At 50.2% G+C, this 20,911-nt stretch overlaps 1 protein-coding gene across 6 annotated transcripts in view; it reads right to left on the minus strand.

Annotated features, from left to right (window-relative positions):
* The window catches only part of LZTS1 (leucine zipper tumor suppressor 1), a 48,363-nt gene that overhangs the window by 13,781 nt on the left and 13,671 nt on the right, over positions 1 to 20,911 (minus strand). Inside the window, exon 2 of one of the 6 annotated variants that reach the window (XM_088792460.1) lies at positions 16,952 to 17,246. The exons of 4 other annotated variants lie outside the window; for them this stretch is intronic. The gene's annotated coding sequence lies outside the window, so the exon portion shown is untranslated. Of the gene's footprint in view, positions 1 to 15,411; positions 15,494 to 16,951; positions 17,247 to 20,911 lie in introns of those variants that run through there. One more of the 6 variants, XM_088792461.1, reaches the window with a different exon arrangement.

Genomic DNA, 20,911 nt, shown 5'->3' on the forward strand with positions numbered 1-20,911 from the left:
CTGAAACAAGAAGAGACAGACAGGGTGTCAGGCGTAACCCTCCCCCCTTTCATTGATGCAGAGCCTCCAGGCCTCTCTGGGCTGTTTTCAACCGGAACATGAGGGGCTGGGTCCAGTTCAGTTCTTCTTCGAGAGCTCTTGAGAATCGAGTGGGAGCTATTGACCCCTCCTCCCAAAAATGTCCCTCCTTCAAGATTTGGCTATGATTTCCCAGGGCTCTTTGACCCCGAATGCCCCTTGGTTGACTCACGTTAAAAAGATTAATATATCCTGCTCTGGGGGATCAAATGTGAGCTCTGGGGCTCCTGGGAGAAACAAATAATTTGGTCTTAGATTATTGTCTTAACTAATGACTTCCCAGTTTCCTTTTGGGAACTGGGGAGTGAAACTAAAGAAATTATATCACCTCAGTGCAGCCTTCCCCTCCCCCTCAGACTCCAGGGCCCTGCAGCCCTCCTTCCCAGGACTGGGACAGACTTCAGACCTACTTCAAAGGGGAGCTAAAGGTGAAAGGAGGGGCCAGGCAGTCAGAGGGCAGCCGGCCACCTAGACTGTGAAGAACACGGATCCACGTGGGCATTTCACCAATGTTGCCCTGGGTCCTGAGATGTTCTATTAGAGCTTTCTTCTTCTACTTAATTCTAATTGTAATCGATTTTTAAAATACTGAAATGCTCTAAAAATAACTTGCGTAACTCATGCAGAATTGACAATTGTTAAAAGGTTGTTATATTTGGTTTAGAAAGAACACATCTAAGTTGAAATCCCCTTTTCCTATTCCTTTCCTCTTCCCCATCTCTCTCTCCACAGGGGTGGGGTGGGGGTTCCCTATCATGAATTTTGTGGGTACGTGTTTTGATCATTAAACATATTTTGAACAGACCATAATACTCAATGTGTTGCTTTGTTTTTCTCTTTATATAAATGGTATCACATTGTACGTATCATTCTGCAAACTTGATTGTTTTATTCAACAGTTTGCATGGATGACAGCCAGCTCTAGCTCTCTCTGCCTCCAGCACATGAGTGGTTTTTTAACGTTTTCTTTCCTACAGAAGTGAGGTAAAAGTTCTTACTCTATTATCTGCCTCTTATGGGCTGAATGTCTATGTACCCCTATAATTCGTGTGCTGAAGCCCTAACCCCCAGTGGATGCTATCAGGAGGGGGGCCTGGGAGGTGATTAGGGTGGGTCCTCAGGATGGCGTTAGTGCCCTTGTAAGAAGAGATCAGAGAGCTCCAGCACTCTCTCTCCATCCCTCTCCCCCTTTGTCTTCCTTCCTCTCCTTCTGTCTCTCCTCCCACCATGGGAGGACACAGCAAGGAGGTGGCCATCCGTCTATAAGCCAGGAAGAGAGGTCTCATCAGGGACCAAATCTGCCAGTGCCTTGATCCTGGATTTGCTGTCTCTGAGAACTGTGAGAAGTAAGCATGTGTCATTTAAGCCCCAATCTGTGGCATTGTTTTCTAGCAGCCCGAGCTGACTAAGACATTGCCCCCCTGGCCCCTACCCGACACCATGGCAGAACGTGCTGCCTGGGCTGTCAGGTCACCCTGTTTCTGCCACTGTCCTTATCTTCTTCCCTTCTGCTTCTCTGTCCACATGGTGCTGACCGCCTCAAAGTGTGCAGACCTGCTGTCCTTTGGGGACAGTTTTATAATGAAAAGATGCTTGGTGTGTGTGGGGACAGAGCCAGGAGTGCAATTTCCAGGCTCTCGGCCTCACATAGACAGGTGCTGGCTCAGGTAGTAAATGGCCATCAACTGTAATTGGATGGCCATCAGCTGTGGCTAGTTGGCCGTCAGCTGTAACCAGTGAGCCTTTAGCCACTAATATAACTGCCGTGGCTACGTAGCAGATGATGGTGGCTGGCAAGTGCGGATTGCGGATTGCAGAGAGGCACGGATTGCAGTTAACAAGTGAGGTTGGTTGGCAGAGAAGCGGAAGGCTGGTTGCAGATCGTGTGGATCCTGTTTCCTATGTCTCCAACCCAGCCGCCAGCGAGAATATAGGGGTATGACTCCCCTATCAATGGCTCCGTGGGTGTTTTTTGGCCTCAGCATATCCTGCGTTCTTGTGCGGGGAGCGGGAGCTGAGACCCTGCATGATACATAGTGCAGCGAGCAGGGTATGGTGCCGGCCAAAGCTCTCTGAAGGGCGGTGGAGCAGTTTGTGCGTATGAACATTCAGTCCCAGGAAAACCAGGAGGAGCAGCTGCCGGAGAACTGGACCCCCATGGAGGGGTGGGAAGACGTGGATAGTTCTCCGACCAGCATAGGCTGCAGAAAGCGAAGGCCGTTGCGGCCCTGTGGGCTGGGAAGTGCTTGTTGGGGCAGCCCGGATGCAGGACTTGTAGTCCCAGGAGGAAACGCTGCTGAGTCCTCGGTGGAAGATGCGGGTGAGGTGAAGTTCATCCTTCACCCCCAGGTTGGGCAGGACTTGGAGCCCTCACCCTACAGAGAGGTACACATTGTGGGGCTGGTGCACAGCCCTGGCGAATGACTGTGGACTGTGGGGAATTGCCTTCCATCCCTGATTTGATGGACAGCTTGACTGTTTGCTTGGGAACACACCACCATGCAGTGGAACTGGTGGACATTTGCTTCCTGTATCTCGACTGGCCGCCATCGAGAATATGTAAGCACCTTGGCTGTGAGTCACTGTTGTTCCAGCACAGTCCCCTGAGAACCCTGGCTGTGCCCGGGAAGTCTGGTTGTGCCAGAAGGTCTGGTGGTGCCCTGAGAACCCTGGCTGTGCCCAGAAGGACTGGTGGTACCCTGAGAAACCCTGGCTGTGCCCAGGAAGTCTGGCTGTGCCCAGAAGGTCTGGTGGTGCCCTGAGAAACCCTGGCTGTGCCCAGGAAGTCTGGCTGTGCCCAGAAGGACTGGTGGTACCCTGAGAAACCCTGGCTGTGCCCAGGAAGTCTGGCTGTGCCCAGAAGGACTGGTGGTGCCCTGAGAAACCCTGGCTGTGTCCAGATAGCCTGGCTGTGTCCAGCATATTGCATTCACCTTCAGGCTACTCGCACAGGGCCCCTCGCAGAAGATGCTTGTCGCGTAGATTGTGAGGCGAGAGCCTGTAGGGGTGGAATGCGGGGACACAGCCAGGAGTGCAGTTTTCAGGGTCTCGGCCTCACATGGAAAAGTGCTGGCTCAGGTAGTAAATGGCCATCAGCTGTGATCAGATGGCCATCAGCTGTGGTTAGTTGGCCGTCAGCAGTAACCAGTTAGTCTTTGGCCACTAATATAACTGCCGTGGCTACAATAGCAGATGATGGTGGCTGAGCTAGTATGCGCGGATTGCAGTTAGCAAGTGGGGTTGGTTGGTTGGCAGAGAAGCGGACGGCAGGTTGCAGATTGTATGGCTCCTACTTCCTGTGTCTCCAACCCAGCCGTCAGTGAGACTATAGTGGTATGACTCCCCTATCTATGGCTCCGTGGGTGTTCCTTTTTGGCCTCACCATATCCTGCGTTCTTATGTGGGGAGCGGGAGCTGAGACCCCACATGACAGTGGGAGTCAGGAAAGCTCAGCTCTTCTTCTGGTTCTTTCCCTACCTCCCAGGCTTGCTTGCCCCTCCGGCAACCCCCCTGAGGGCAAGGTCTGTGCCTGCACAGCTGTGGGTCCACAGGCACCATTCAGCAGGCCCCTATATGGCAAGTGTGCAACCTGCATGGTGGCATTAGGCCTTTGACATTGATGGATCTGTTTTGTCATCTGGCATAAGATTTAACCTTCCCACATCTCTATTTCCTTACGTGTCAGATAAGCACAGCTGATATCGGTTTTACATTGCTAGCATTCACTGGATTAAATGAAATCATATATATGAAAATGCTTGACCACAGTAAGAAGAATGGTATACACTGGATAAAGTTACACTAAAGTGCTTCTGAAATTATAAAGCAGTGTGGAAAGATGCTCAAACTAGATCCTCCTGTCTTGAAGTTAGAGGAGCAGGTCTTTAGGGAAGGATTACAATCCCCACCCCCATCTCCCTGGGGGAGCAGGGCTAGGGCCAGACCTGCTTCTCTGCCTCAAGAAGGGCAGGGGTGGGGGTTGGGGGCGGCTTGCAGAGTGTGAGAACAGGCCTGTAGTCTCTGCCAGCTGGGGCTGGAGGGGCTCTGGGTGGCCCCCAGCCAACTCCCCAGCAGAGGTCTCTCTTGGGTTAAATGGGGCACGTGCCCAGGGTTACTTGACTCCCCTTTCAAGATGATTCTCCCCCTGACAATGTGTCCCTCCCCCAGTACACTGTCTGACTCAGCTTATCTGGAATTCCAGTGTTTGTATTTCTGTCCTTGACCTCTCCTGCCATTTGCTGCTCTGGATGAGGGTCGGGCAGGGGCCAGGGCTGGGGCAGGGGCGAGCCTGGGAGCTGGTTAATCATCTCAGCCTAGTCTGCAAACCTCCCATGCTTGCTCTGCTGATGCCTGGAAGGTCCCATGTGCAAAGCTCAACACTATTCTCTGAGAGAAAGGATGAATGAAAAAGACGTGTGGATGGAGCAGGAAGGGGTGGGGAGCACGGGCAGCTCAGGAGAGCCTGAGAGGGGTGAGGGGAAGCAGGTGCCAGTGGGGTGGGAGCAGGGGCCCACGCAGCTCTCAATTAAGTGCCCTTGGGTTCCGTGGAAAGGCAGAAAGTGAAAGGGAAATCACTGGCAGGCTGAGTCATCCCATAGGGTGAACAATCGGAAGCAATTCTGCTTCCCACTGCTGGGAGGAGTCAAAAGCCGTTCTGCCTGGCAGCCTTTTGTGTGCAGGTCTCAGCGGTCAGCTGCTGGCTCCGCCTCCCTCATCTCAGTGGGCAGTTCATGTCTTAACAGCCCTGATTGACAGTTCTCCTCAGGAACATGATTACCCACCAATCACAACCTGTCCTTCTCCCTTCTAAAATTAAGTCACCGGTACATGTAAAGCTCATGCAAATTTAACCCCCGCTGCTGTGAGTACAGCAGCCGCTCCCACGTGAGATGGCAGAAGGTGAGCCTCATCCAAGCCCATGACTTGGGCACCACAGGGCACCAGGGCCCATGGGAGCTGGGCAGCTGTGAAGGGTGCCACGTTCCCCCCACAACCCCCCGTTAGCCTCTAAAGAATGGTGACTCAGGTTTTCAATGGGAGGTGGGGTAAGATGTCCAGAGCAGCGCTGGGGGGTCTGACTGGACTCCTTCCCATCTCCCCTGGTCACAGTGAGGAGCCCAGCACCAGTTAGGACTTTGGAGGCCAGAATGCAGGGAACAGATGGCCCGTTTGCTGCCAAACCCTCACCATCCTAGAGTACAGGCTGAGTGGGCACCGCCTAGAAGGGTGAATCCTAGATAGGAATTGAAGCATAAGTTTTACCTGTTTACCGTTTTTGTGGCTGTCTAAAGCATTCTGAAGCCAGGTTTGGGTTTCGTAGGAAAGAATCTGGTTTAATCAGCAATATTGACCAGGGACTTGGGGAAGGGGCGTGACGACACACAGTAACATGATAACCCAGCACCTTGAATAGGTTTGGGAGGTGTCTCAACTTCCCTTCAGGGTTTCTGACTCTGGAATGCCTTTGTGGCTCCATCTCTTTAACATCTAACCTTCCTTCACCTGTCCCCATCTCCACACTGTGATCCTCTTCACTGGAGAGACCAGGTTCCTTGGTCAGAGGAAAATACAACAGGTGTGGTACCTCACTGCCCATTTCATCCCAGGAGCAGAGAGCCTCTCACTAATGATGTGCCCACATTGCACAGTAACAGGGCGCTAAGGCCCCTTTGGTGGCATCACAGAGACCCCACCTATGCGTAAGGCCCATCCTAAGAGGGGCCGGAGCCGGGGACAATCAGTAGGATGAGAAGCAAGTTGACGCTAGATCGTAGGTGGAACAACTGAATGGAATGAAGAAAAGCTTTTAAAGCTCAGAATGCTGCTTCCGTGCTCCATGATCAGAGGCCATGGAGGCCCAAAGAGGTTGGGTGACTTGTCCAAGGCCACATAGCAAAGCAGAAGCAGAGCTGGAGCTGGGAGCCTGTCCTCCTGGCCCCCTCGCCAGCATTCTTCCCACTTCTGTCTTTCTTCAGTAAGAGAGAAGGAAGGGCTGGAGTGGATATATCACTGTATGCTGAGAGGTACTGCTTTAAAAATACCCAGATCGAAGGAGCCAGACCAAAGATGAAATCAAGTTCCCACCTCACATCCCAGCAATCTGAGCCTTCACGTGTCATCACCAGCCATGAACAGTGCTTGTCCTAAAGAGTGTCCCTTCACGCCTCACCTCTCCTCTGAGCCTGGGAATTACAGGCTGGCTTTGATACTGACCGAGTATATCCAGTATGTGTGAGTGTGAGTATTGTGGGGGGAGGGTACCTGGTAGCTTTTGGAACTCAGGAAGGGACTGGAGCTGGGGAAGCGCTGGCAGACGGCAAAGCTCAGACTCTTGACTCTGGATCCTGGAAATGACCTAGAGTGACTTGAAGTTTCACCTGGCCCCTTAGGGAGGGTGGCTTTTGGTGTCTGGAACTCATGCACACTTGAGTGTGTTCTATTTGCTCAAAGGCATGGCCTGTGATCTGCTGAGATTTGTGTGCACAACACGGGATCTTGTGACCGTTCCTGATGTGTCTGTACATGTCCTGAGTTAATCTTCTCTTGGTGTGTCTGGTTGGGGAATTTTGACTCCTATGTCACCTCTGTCCCGATTTCCCAACCTCCCCCCTCCCTCCTTCCGGGCATGCTCCTGTCAGGGAACCAGAAGCCTCACATCTAGCAAAGCAGCCTCTGCTGAGCATCAAGGAACCTGCTACCCTGCTGGAGCCTGCTGCCCACACCGCTGCCCCTCACTGACAGTGAGATAATTACTGCAAAGCCCAGGGATCCCCGAGGGTTGGCCCACGGCTGTCCACCAAGTCCCTCTTTACGGTCCCCTTCACCTCTGTGAGACTGTAACTGGCAGGGGTCACCATCGGGCAGGACCAGAGGTACATAAAGAGGCTGTGAAGCAGCCCATGGAGATGCAGCGACTCGAAGGTCACTCCAGCTTCACTCCGGCCCCTCCTTGTACTTCATGCTCCAGTGATGCTGAATGGCTCATGGTTCCCCAAATTGCCTGTCAGTGCTTTTCCACACGCTCTGCCCTCTGCTAGCAAGGACCTCCCTGACCTTGGCTGCTTCGCAGGGAAAGGTGGACAAGCACCTCTCCTTTCTCAACTGTGTCTGAAGGAAGCAATGCCAGTCCTATGCCCTGGTGGGAAATCAAATCCAAGGCCACAGATGTCCATCCCCTGCACTTTGCTGGGGAGGTGGGCTGGGCACACGGCATGGCAGCTGGAGATCTCGGAGCAGAAGCTGAGATCTGGGCAGAAAGAGGGACCGCCAGCTGGGGGATCTTAAAGACCCCTCAGCAGCAGCTCCTGTGCTGTGTCCCCTCAACACTTTCGAGCTGGTCGAGCACATTGGGGCAGCTAATCCCTCAGTGCCTCTGCGGACAATAACCCTGTCTACATTAGCCGATTCCTATGAGGGTCACATGAACAAGGCAAGTTGCCCAGCACGTCGTAAGCACTCAATAATTGTTTGCTCTCACCATTGGGTATCCTAAACCCTATTCACCTGCTAAGACCCACCTCAAATACTGCCTCCTCTGTGGAGCTCCTCACACGAATTCAAGGCATGTCAACCTCTACATCCTGTTTGGAAATGGTTCTCAAAGTGTGGCCCCCAGACCAGCAGCAGCAGCGTCCCCAGGGACCTTGTCAGAAATGCACATTCTCTGACCCACCCCCACCCAGATCGCTAGAGCCCCACCATCTGTGTTTTAATGGTCCTCCAGAGGATTCTGATGCAGGATAAAGCTTGAGAACCATTGTTCTGGTATTTTCTTTGTATTCTATCATTGTACTGATCACAGCCTGACTTGAATTATTATAAGCTCCTCGTCTTATATTCTGAGGAAATGCTGGGTAAGTCCTTGTGAATTTGAGTTTGATGAGCGTTTTCATTATATTTCATCTTAATAATTCCCAGCCTTGCATTCCCCACATCCTCATCCCTTCCTTCCAACCCACCAAGGCCTTAAGAAAAAAGCTTACCCTCCCTCCATAAGAGAAGATCTCCTCCCTGCCTCCCTCCCATTTCCCCAAGTAGCCACTCAGGGCTCACAAAACTGACAGCGAGTGTGGAGAAAGGGTACACAGCAATTCTGGAGTGTCAGGAAACTCCATATACTGAAGGGTTTGAATCAGAGGTGTAAGATATTGTCCGTGCCACAATAATGTTTCCAAAGAATTCTTGGGCTGAGCTGCCTTCTCAAAATGTAAAAAACCAGGGCTAAGAAGTCCGGCCCTAACCCCCTTGCACACAGATTCCCTCCAGGAGACCCCAGTCAGCCTGCTTATTGTAACCCATCACTTATAGCCAGGTGGGAGAGAGCTGAGGGCACAAGAATTCCCTTTGAAATCTTCCCTAGCTCCACTGTACTGGGTACGGGGCTCGCTCCCTAGGTCCTGTGGGCAGTATAACAGGAAAATGGGGTGATGGTGGCCAAAGATATATGTGCAGTATAAATATGTATTTAGCCGAGCTGCTAGCCAGACTCAGTTCTCTCTGTGTCCAACAAAATGACTGATTTGCAAACATAAGCTTTCCGAGGAACGGAAGTTTCGAACACAGCACAGGCTGTCAGTAGGGTGACCTTGTCATTTGGACATTATTACGAGTGAGTGAGGTCATTGGTGTTACTTACAGCAGGACAGCAGACATAAACTGGGATGGGGGGTCACCTTACGTACCAGCCGTATCTCTTCCCATGAGGACCAGGCCACGGGTGATGTCAGGGAGGGAGACTTAGCATCTCTTGGCCTCCTGCCCCCTCCCCTCAGCCACTTAGTGTTCAGGTGACTACAGGGGACAAGGAAAGGGAAGCAACTAGGAGCTAGTGAGTGCCAGCGACATGGGCCACTTACCAGGTGCTCTGTCTACAGTGATACATAGGGTGCTGTGGCACCTTATACTTCAAGCACCTTCCCACTGGGTCCTTATCTCATCTGTCCTTGCCACAACCCTGGACAGGTGTTATAAGCAGAGCTCCAGGGTCACAGCTAGAAGATTCTGGTTCTAGCACCCAGGATTCCTGGCTCATAGGCCAGAGCTCATCCACTGCCCACACAGCCCAGTCGTGGGGCAAGCAAGGTGACAGCAGGACTGGAAGGGCAGACACAGCTACATGTCACCTGCCAGGACATGTGTCAGCAGGGCTTTCACAGGTAGAGAGATCTGGGAGCAACTGCCCCTGTGTTCAACGTTTACAAGTCCTTGGTTTAGCACTTATTACCTGCACTCACTATCAGGGCCCATAGATACAGCAGCGAGCAGAACAGAGCCTGCCCTCGTCAGCCTGTCAGAGACTGACAAACCTAGCTTGCATGCGGGGCCCTGTACAACCCTACCCCTACCTCTCTTCTCACCTCACCTGCCACTATCACAAGCTGCACTGACTCAGTGTGCTTGCCAACTGGTCCAGGACACAGGATCGTTGACACTCAGTGTTGCATCTGACATCTAGAGTGACCTCCTTGCCAGCAGCCCTGACCACTCTCCAGGGCCCATGCAGCCCGTTCCCTTCTCCTCCCATCTGAGGCACAGTCCCCCACCCTCTCCCAGATCCAGCCTTTCCGGTTTCTCCAGCTCATAGCTCAGTAGTGCGTTTGTGACCTAGATAGTAAACTCTGAGCCCAGATTCTGATGGGCAGACCAAGGAATCAAGATCTCCTAGGAAGCCTAGGCTCTTCCTCTGCCTTTTGTATTTCTCGTGTCTCTTACGTCTTCTCTACTCTGTAAACCTGCACCGCCTCTGCACCTGACGCCATGGAGGCAACTTCATCTGTACAATACAGATACCTGGGAGCACTGGGGAGAATGCCCTCAAAGCTTCAATGTGGCCGTAGTGCTTCCAGCCTCTCTGTGCCTCTGACAACGGTATGCCCTCACATCCGGCATAGATACCTCCAGCCTCCCAGCCTTGCTGTGATTCCATCAGCTCCAACCTTCTCAGGGGTCTTGCTCCAAGAATTGTGTTCTCTTCCTTCCTTCTGCTTTCTCTTATTCTTTCCCATGAGCGCTTAAACATGCACAAGTCTGCCAATTCAAAAGTAACACACTAGGGGCGGCCGGATGGCTCAGCGGGTTAGAGCGTGAGCTCTGAACAACAAGGTTGCCGGTTCAATTCCCGCACGGGATGGTAGGCTGCATCCCCTGCAACTAAAGACTGAAAATGGTGACAGCGCTTGGAGCTGAGCTGCGCCCTCCACAACTAGATTGAAGGACAACGACTTGGCACTGATGGGCCCTAGAGAAACACACTGTTCCCCAATATTCCCCAATAAAAAAAAAATTTTTTTAAAGGGGAAAAAAAAAGGGGCGCACTAGTTCCTGGACTCCATTTCCCCTTCCAGGAACCACCATTTTTCCTCCTGTTCACAGCCACACTTCTTGAGAGAGAAGCTGTACTCACTATTGCCACTTGTTTATTTCCCACTTGTCCTCAGTCCACAAAAGCCTGGCGTCTGTCCCTACCAACCCACTAGAACTTGCTCTCCAGGGATGTTGCTAAATTTGACCAAAACTTTTCAATAGTTATCAAACTTGACCTCTTAGTCATTCCATTTTTTTTTTTTTTCATTCCATCCTTTTTAAGACACTCTTTCCTTGGCTTCCATGCTACTATAGCTCTTGGTTTACTTCTATCCCCTTGGCCTGTCCTCCTCTATCGCTTTTGCCTCTTTCATCTTGAAATGTTGGTTCTCTACACGGTTCCATCCTGGGCCTTGTCCTCTGCTCCTGGCTGGCCCATCCTTTTTCATGGCTTCAGCTCTATCCACATAGTATTGAGTTTTGCATCTGTGTCTGTAGCCTGAACCTCTCTCCTGAGCTCCTGACCTGAACACCCATCTGCCTGCTGGCCTCTTCCCTTGGATGGTCCACCACGTCTCACACCCTAGATGTCTAAAACGGAATTTGCCAGTTTTTCTTCCCTGCCATCAGCCATCTTCCCCCAACATGTCCCTCCTGGCTCCTGGTCTTGGAGAATGGCACAACTAAGCCAGAAATCTGACTCCAAGAAACCTGACCAAACCAGGAACTTTTGATTCCTTCCTCTCCCTCAGACCTATAGCTGAACAATCACTAAGTCCTGTCATATTATTGATTTGCCTCAAAACCAGACTAAGACTGCTGTCTTAGTCTAAGTTTCTGTCATATTTCCCTTGGGATATTAATAGGCCTGATATTTGCTCTTTTCCAAGCTCTCCCAAGGATTCCTGATTGCCTGAAGAATAAAGTCCCCATTTCCTCATAGGGCAGAGAAGGCCTTGCTGGTTACAATTTGTTCATCTTTTCATCTTCCTGTTGTATGGCACCCCTGCATCCCCTGCACCCCCATCCGTTCTGTCTGACTCCAGTTCTGTAGATCTGCAGGCATCTCCCGCTGGTCCTCTCCCAAGTTTTCCCAGTCTGCTCCCTTTGCCTAAGTCCCTGGGACCCTGCTGAGACAGGGCTTCCTCTGTGAGGCCTCCTGATGTGTCTTCAGTGCACCCTCTGCTTGTTCTTATGACAGCATTAGTCACACCGTAGCACAGCTCCTCTTTATATCGATTCCTCAACAAATAGGACTGTGTTTTATTCAACAGGGCATCCCTAAGTTCTAGCATAGTACCTGGCCCAGAGCTCATTAAATGCTTGTGAGATGAATGGGTAAGTGTGTGTTTAAAAATAATATTCCATTTGGTGGTGCATGGGTTCCATGAGCAGCACCCTTTCCAAGCTCAACACCATAAAACACTACGTAGCGGGTGTTTATAAACTCTGTCAGCCCTACCCCCCACCCCAGCAGGCCCCTTGGACTGCACCAGGTAGGCTGGAGCACAGCTGTGACCACCCCGCCCCACCACGCTCCAGAGAAGCCTTCTCTGTGTGGCATTTGTGCCTCAGTAGCACCCCAGTCTGAGTGTCTCGTCCCGGGCTGGGGGTGTTGGGGTTTGCAGGCCTGTGTTAGTACTTCTTCGTGCCATAGGAGCACAGCTGAATGACTTGGCCTGCTGGGGCATATGTCTGTACACAGGATTCAACATCCCCACTGGCCTTGGGGTTTTCTAAGTCATCTACACTCGGAGCTCCATTTTGTGCAAAGAACCTGAGACTCATAGAGTAACCAGCTGTCCCGATTCACCTGGGACTGTGCGAATTCCTGGGATGGGAGCCTTCAGGACTAAAACAGGGAAAGTCTCAGGAAAACTGGGATGAGTTGGTGGCGTTATCTAGTCGGAAGTTAGGATTAGTACAAAAGAAGATTGAATTAGTCCTAGTGACATCCTGACCTGACCCTTAGCCCCTCACTGAGTGGCTCCCTGGGGTGCTGTGATAGCAAACAAAGTTAGTGTAGCTGTGTGTGTGTGTGTGTGTGTGTGGGGGGGGGGGGGTTACCTCTCAGAGAGATGATCTTGGGCTCACGGAGGGAAGTGTCTGTAGGGGGCAGAGAATGTGTGTGGAAGGGACAGGTGACTCATTAAGTTGGGGGCAAAAAGAAAAGGAAGAATTGAGCATGTCGGTTCGCCCCCATCCCCACTCCTCTCTGACCCAAAAGTGTTCCTGAAGACCCCAGAGAGAAAGGAGAGCAGGGAGTGGGGGCAGATCTAAGAGGATTTGGGAGGAGCCCTTCCCAAAGGGTGAAGAGAAATCTGGGGGGAGGGGAGGAGAAGGGAGAAGAGAGGAGGAGAGAAGATAGAAAGTGCAGGTTGGTTCCATCTGGGACTCTGATGGGAAGGACCGTCATTGTGGTGTAAATGAAGTGACTGGGAAAAGAGAGGGAGCCAAGTGAGGAAGGGGGAGGGGGCCCTGCAGAAACAGCAGTGGAGATGAACGCAGAGATTATATCATAGCTGCTGGTTATGGAGACCTGATTTCTTTTGTGCAGATGTCACACGCTGGGTGAGCTGTTATTAACTAAAAGGAGTCAGGGCTTAGTAGCAAGGAGGTGTGTGGCTGAGTGCATTTTAGCGTGGTGGAGGGAATCATGTAGCCTGCAGAAATGAAGGCAGCTTTCCGGGACTGGAACACAATTTAATAAAGAAAAACGTCTGTAAAGCTAGTAGCCACCTACGCCCTCCCCCATCACCACCACCACCACAAATAAAATAAATAAAAGTGTGAGAGGCCTGTAGGTTATCAGGAGATAAGATAATCCTGGGATCCATTTGTTTTACTCATTTTAAGATACAATGGCTTGAAGAGTGGATAGCTGTTAAAGGCGTCCCCAGTATTGGACATCAGAAGTGAAGGGAAGTATAAAAGGCTGGTATTAATTCTAACAGGACAAAATCAAGAAAAGCATGGTTAAGAATTGGGCTTTTTAACTGGAGATTTTCTCTCTGGAGATCACTCCAGAAAACCCAGCAACCTGAGGTGGGCAGACTGTCTTAAAATCACCCTTTCCTCTGCTTCTACCTAACACAGAGACAAGAATCTCCTGTAAGATCCAAAATAACAGGGTTTGTCAGCAATCTGGAAATTTCCCAGAGGGGCTATCTGTGTCTGTTGCCAGTTCTGGCTTGGTGCAGTCTGGGAATTCTGGGACGGGAGGGAAGGTGGCAGTAGGACAACATATGTGGGAGACCCCATGCAACCAGGAGTGTTCCAGTGTCCTTAGGACAGATGTGTGGAAACAGCTCCTTCATGTGGGAGTCGCTTGGCTTGTCTCATGGAGCACAGTGCCTGGCACACAGTTGGACCTCGAAAAATATTCAGTGACGAAAGAATGGATGAAGAGCCAATGAACGTCCTGCCTTTGGGCTCTCCTAGCTCAGACAGATCTGCCACGTGGCAGCACTACAAGTCACATCTCTGAAACACAGACCTGATCACTTTTGGGGGAGGTCCTTTAGGCCTCTCCCCTTTGGAATAAATGTCCTAACTAATTGCCTTGCTCAGAGACCTGCGGTCCCAGAGCATTCATGACCTCTGTGACCTGGATCCCAGCCCCCCTTCCAGTTCTGTTCCATCCTTCCCCCTCCACAGGTGCCTCACCATTTCTCCCAATACCACTCCACTTCTACGACTCTCACAGCCTTGCTCAGGCTGTTGGCTCAACCTAGAATCTATGTCACAACTTGCCCCTGTGACCCCAGCCTTCAGCCCGCGATAACCCACTCTCCTCAAGGTCCCACTTAAATACCACTTCCTCCATGAAGGCTTCCTGTGTCTCCCCTGCTTCTTTATCTGTCATTTTACAACAGGGCCTGAAGCGATCGCAGCACTGAGCTCATCTTCTCCCCTGAGTCACTTGTTCTTTATCTCTCACCCTGCACTAGTCCCTGGGCTTCTTGAAGACTAACGCTGTTTTATTTGTCTCCACATACACAGCTAAACGCATCCTAAAAGGAGGAGGGGGGGAAGCCAGAGAGGCTCAAAGAGGGTGGAAGAAGAAACGTGAGTGAGTTGGTGTTAGGAAAATAAAAAATGGCAGACACCTAGCCATTTGCCTCAGAAATTGCTGTATTCTGCATAAATTTCCTTTTCCCATTCAGCTTCCATCCCAAGAAATAGAATTGCTACGGAAAGAGGGGAGATGAAGGAGCCTCATTCCCTTAGGACCCCCTCTCCAGATTTCCCTCCTTTCTCAGTTCTTTCTCCCAAAGAATTGGCTTGGATCTTCTGAGAGCTTCTCACATGGGGGGTGGGGGGGGTGGGGGTGCCTCCCTCCCACTTGAATCTGCCCAGGAACAGTGCTAATTGGAGGGGTTTGGTCCCTCTGCAGCCTTGCTGTGTCAGATGTGAAAGTCCCCTCTCATTTTCTGGCTGTGGATCCTGTTGGGCTGGCACCCTTCCTTGGGAGTCTAATTGTCATTCAGACCTCATGAAAGACCTCTTACAACTCGCTCATTCACTGTATCTCATTGTCCCCAACCATTCATTGACATTCATTGGGATAATTCCTCCCGTGCCACATGCACGGAGGCGCGTGCGCATGTGTTCAGACCCCATTAGCAGGGAGGCCATTTGAAATAAAGGGCGGCACTGCCTGAAGGTGGATCTGCCCTCCCCTGCTAATAGCTGGGGCGTCTACTGTGCTAATGTTATTTCAAGAAGCACCAGGAGAACTGGGGCCTCTGCAGTGCAAGCAGGGAGGAAGGGGCGGGGGCGGCCGGCAGCTCCCTTCTCTAAACACTGTCAGCTACATCACTCCACACATTTCACTGCTTTCCCTTTCCGTGCCTCCCAGAACCAGCTAGTTCTGGAGACCCAATCTCTGCCTTTCTCTCAGCCACTAGCCTGGCATTCAGGACTCTCCCCAGCAGCCAGCTCTCAAGGACCTTCCAGGCTTATCTGCTGCCTCCTCCCTACACTGGGTCCTTCCCCACCATCCAGCTCTGCAGCTCACGCTTTGCTTACATCTTCTCTGAATCTTGCTGAGGGGCCAGGCGGGTGCAATGGCAGAACGGTTGTCCTCTCCCAGCAATTCAGCAGAAACGATGTCTTTCAACATTTTTTAAGATAATGGTTAACACGATGGGTGTTAGGGCCATGAAGGAAGTCACTAGAGGAAGCAGAGCCAACGCCAGACCGCCAGACCATGAAGTAGGAGATACAAAAGAAGAGAGTCAGGGGTCTAGTCTATCACCCACCTGCCAAACTAGAGCCCAGCCGCCCGCTTCCCCAGCCTGGCCTTAGAATCACGCCCATTCTCCCTCATGTCGGGATCCCAATTCTCTTGAGTACTGAGGTCCCATGACACGCCTCCCAAGACCTACTCTAGTCCTGCCCTCCCATGATGGTGACATCCCTGATCTCCCCTGGGGCCCACAGTCCTGACGCCCATAGGCTTTTGGGCAATACCCTGAACTGGCACTTACCAGGCCCCTGCCTGTGCACATATTGTAACCACTTGGGTGAGATCCCAAATTTCTGGAGGGAAGAGGCAGGGCTCATACCTCAGTAACCCACCAGAGCCCTGGTGGGAAAGGTCTGCACCTGAGCAGCTGTTCCCTGAGCTCCCTGGCTTCTGGTCAGCGTGTACAGATGGTTGTTTGCTTGCAGAGTGAGAAACAATGACGTTTGTTCTCTCCCAGGACAGATGGGTCCTGGTGGGCAGTTGCTCTTGACCACAGCATTTTGTAACCAAAGAAGTACAGGCTTTTGGGTCAGACAGATGTAGACTGCACACAGCTTGGCCACTGCCCAGCTGTAAGGCCTCAGGGAAGCTGCTTCGCTTTGAAATCCAGTGTTTCTTTGTGCATTTATAAATTGCAATCGGGTGTCTCAGCCTTGGCATATTGACAAGTTGGACTAGATTGTTGTTTGTTGTAAGGGGCTGTCCTGAGTATTGTAGGAAGTTTAGCAGCATCTCTGGCCTCTATATACTAGATGCGAATTACACTCACCCTCGGCCCCTGCCCTGCCCAGTTGTGACAATTAGCAGTGTCTTTGACATTGTCCCAAATATTCCCTGGGAGAGGGGATAGTGTCTTTCTCAGTAGAAAAGCACTAACATGTACACACTAGGGTTGTTCTATAGATGATGTGACAGCATGTGTAAAGTGTCTGACTCATAGACTAGGGGCTCAATGAATGGTAGACCGACTTGGTATTTTCAATAGAATGTCACAGTCTCCCTTCCAGCCTTACCTGCCATGGTGTGTCCCTGGACCTCAGAAGTGGGTGGAGTGGGGACAGCTCTGGAGGAGAGCTCAGTAGGTGTCTGAGCCCAATGTTCTCTCCAGTGGCTTCCCTGTTCTCAAAGGAGATGGCTCATGGATGCTCAGGTATGTCTCGGAAATGTCTCATGGGAAAGGGGTAGTGTAGCTGGAAGCCCAGAAAGTTTCCACAAAGTCTTTTCCAAGCAGGCAGCCAGTTTTCTGCTTCAATCCCTCCTCCCCACTTGGTTGTTCTGAGGAGATATAGGGCCCTTTCTAGACAAGGGACGATGACTTACGTGGAATAGCAGTTAGTACCAGCAAGAGGACAGTGTGGAAGACACTGGAGAGATGCTAGCTTGGCTGGGGCACAGGAAGGAAGGACTCTGAGCATGCTGGCTGTCACTGCAGACCCCAGAGGACAGACTGCCTGCCCACCTTGCCCTCAGCGCATCTGGCCTTCGCAGCAGCCACGACATGCCTGCCCAGCTCCAGGCCTCTCCCTGGGGGCTGGAAGACAGAGGAAGGAGAGAAGTCTCTAGAGGTGGTACTTCCTTCAGGGCTGGGGTCCATGGACATCTTCCAACTCCAAACCTGGGTGGTGTGAGAGGCAAAACTAACTCAATACAGGGAATCTCAGTGTTGCCCAAGCTACAGACAGCCCACCTCCTCTGGTTGTTTATTTCTTCTCTTCTGTTTTGCTTTTTAAATGGTGGAGTAGAAATGACAATGGACTAGGGGCTTGAACTTGTTCCTCTGGACCATCAATGAATTGTGTGGTCTTGAGTGAGTCATTCTTTCCTGGGCTCACCTTCATCATCTCTCTGGGGCAGCACTGAAACTGCTCTCTCCAACAGAGACACTTTGAGAGGTTCTGGTGCAATCAGTGATCAAACACGCTTTGAGAAGAGAGAAAGGATTGTTGGTGTACGCCACTGCCAAGTTCAGCCTCATGCTGAGGGAGCTCAGGCCGCAGCAGAGCTATCTAAAAGGGAGTCACCAGATGAAAGGCCTGAGCTAACAGGATGAACACAGGCCAAAGGGGGCCAGCTGTGGGAGGCCCAAGGGGAGTCTCCCTCTGAAGATGAATGAAGAGGTCAGTGTGTCACAGGAGCTGGGAGCCCCCAGTCCTCGGCTGGGAGCACACACACCCAGGTCCAACAGAGCAGAGGAGGGGGAAAGTTATTGTTTGTTTTGGTTTTAGTTTTAATCATAAAATTAGCTGAGAAAGGGTAAAAGACAGGCAAGGTTTCACTTTTTTTTGGAAGGGGAAGTTGAGATCCAAAAGACCCAAAGGCACATCCTTCACTTGTATATGTTGCACTAAGGGAACTGTGGCCCAGCCCAGTCGGTACCTAGCCTGTCCCATGGTTCCTTTCTCAGTGTTGCTCCTTCCTCCCTCCCTGACAGCCTGCATCGTGCCCAGCCTGTGGTGACAACCTTCAAGATGGCCTGCCACCCCTCATTCTGCACAAAGGTCTTCTAAACACAGATTTCAACACTGTCATCACTTATCTTTCTGATAACCTTTTCTGTCCCCATAGCCTATCTCATCAAGACCAAGGCTACCATCTGATAGGGTTAGACAACCTCTCCATTAAGCGGTGAAACCTATTGTACCCCTTACTTCCTCATGGAAAGACTCTGGCCAACAAGCCTCTTAACTCTGAGTCCTTTCCTTATCTCTGAAAATGGCATAAAGATCTTCCACGTGACCTCACAGTTGTGCAGTGAGAATCAATGACAGAATGAATGTGATAGGGCTTTACAAACTGTAAAGCGTAGGACCAACATTACAATCCATTCAGATCTCTTGAACCTCTCTCAAGGTCCATTCAAGATGGACCTCCTATTGTTTCTCTCCATAGGGATTCTCCCTCCTTTAATCAGCCTGGCAAATTCTACCCTTGAGGGCTCACCGATCTTCCCACCCTGATGTCCTCCTTCACTAACCGTATCCTAGGTGCTGCACCTGTCCGGCCTCAGTTGTTTTGCACAGGGATAAGAGTTAGTGAGCCCCTTGCAATATGCCTGGGGTTTACTCATTATCTCATTTAATCCTTGCAATAAATTTGGCAAAGTTTCTGGAAACAAGGTCAGTATACATAAAACAAACAAACAAACAAAAAATTTGCAGTTCTATATACTAGAAACAAACAGAAAAAGAAATTTTAAAATCATACCATTTAGCAAACGTACGTTATCTGGGAACAACTGAAGTTATATATGACCCCTATACTGAAAACTGTAAAGTATTACCAAGATAAATTAAAGAAAACCTAAACAAATGCAAACATATGTCAGGTTCATGAACTCAGAAGACTTAATATTCTAAAGATGTTCATTCTCTCCAAATCATTCTATAAAGTCAATACAATCCCAATCAAAATCCCAGCAGCTTACATATTAGAATGCAAAGGGCCAAGAGTAACCAAGACCATCCTGAAAAAGAACAAAGGTGGAGGGGGCATGTTACCTGATTTCAAGACTTGTGAAGTAACAGGAGTTAAGACAGTATAGCATTGATATAAGGCTAAAGAAACTGACTGATAGAACAGAAGAGAGTCCAGAAACAGTTCTGCACATACCGGGTGCCAAAAAAAATGTATATACATCTGAAGAAGGGAAAAAACTGTATTAAAATTGTAATGCTCAATATATACTGATAACAAAAGATGAATACAAGTCATGTTTGACGTCTGCAATTACAAGAGTTGCTCAAAGTGGTTACCATCAGTGTAATTTTAATATAGTTTTTTGCTTTCTTAAAATGTGTATACATTTTTTTGCCACCCTTGGTATATGGTCACTTGATTTATGACAAAGGGGACAGTGCAGAGCAGTGGGAAAATAAACTTATTTTTATTAATTGCTGCTGGTTAACCAGTATCCACTTATAAAAAAGTGAATTTTGACTCCTACTTTATACTACACACAAAGAATTCTAGATGAATTTTAGATATAAATGTGAAAGGTAAAACACTGAAGCTTCTAGGAGAAAACACAGGAGAATAACTTCTTGGCCTTTGGATAGGCAGACAATTCTTAACCGGGACATAAAAAAACACTAACCATAAGGAAAAATATTGATAAATTAAGAATTTCTCTTCCTCAGAGGTTTCCATTAAGAGTTAAAAGGCAAACCAGAGCGTGGCAGAAGATATTTCCAGTACACATAACTGGCAAAGGACTCCCAACAGAATGCAAAAAAGAACTCTTGTGAATCTCTAATAAAATGAAACCGAGTTAAAAATGAAGAAAAGATTTCAATTAGCCACTTCATAAAGCAGGATATGCAAATGGTGAAAAATGTATAAATAGGCGCTCACCATGGTCCATCATCAAGAAAATGCAAATTAAAACCAGAATTAAATACCACTAAGCAACCACTAGTGGGAAAATGAAAAAGCCAGACAATATCAAGTGGTGGCAAGGATGTGAGGCAACCGAGGCTGTCACACTCCGCTGGGGGACCGCCATCACGCTCGACCACACTGAGAAGGGTTGGCATATGCAGACCTTGTGACCCAGCAATTCCACTTCCACATGTACACCCAGTAGAAATGCTCACATGTGTTTACTAAAGACCTAGCAGCACCACGTGTGAGAGTCCCACCCGGGGAAATGCCTGGACACCTAAATCCTATCCACAGCGGACTAGTCGTACAGTAGCCTATTGTGGAGCAATGAGAATGATGGAACGACTGTGACACACGACCACCTGGACCAGCCTCTCACAGAAAGATGCCCACGTTATGGGAGCCTGTGAATAAGATGTTTACACGGAGGTAAAAGTGATGGCGTCGTGGACAGGGACGGACATGACCTGGAGGGGAACACGCGGGATCCTGGGGGTACTTTTCATGCTCTATCTTTTGCCTTGGGTTCTAGTTATATGACAATTCTGAAAACTCATCTGGCTGTTTGTTCATCCGTGATTTCTGTGTGTATATTATACTTCAATAAAATTTTCACTTCCAGAAAATTCTGACAATAACCCACAAGGTGGATCTTTCCTTCTTTCCAATTTACCAACGAGGAGACTATGCCCAGAGGGAACAAGGAACGGGTCCGGGGTCACCCGGGGATGAGAGGCCGGGGGTTCAGACCCCCAGTGTGGGTTCCCCTGCATCATCTCCTGACTTGACTCCAGGGCTGTTCTCTCTCGCTCAGGTCCTCGGTGGGCTCTGCACCCTCAGGGGCAGGAACCCTGACTCCTAGCACAGGGCTGAACGCTGCAGCCCGACAGGTGCACTGAG

This window comes from Rhinolophus sinicus, chromosome 15 (assembly GCF_057876585.1).
Source record: "Rhinolophus sinicus isolate RSI-liver-muscle chromosome 15, RSI-T2T, whole genome shotgun sequence".
Taxonomy (NCBI): domain Eukaryota; kingdom Metazoa; phylum Chordata; class Mammalia; order Chiroptera; family Rhinolophidae; genus Rhinolophus; species Rhinolophus sinicus.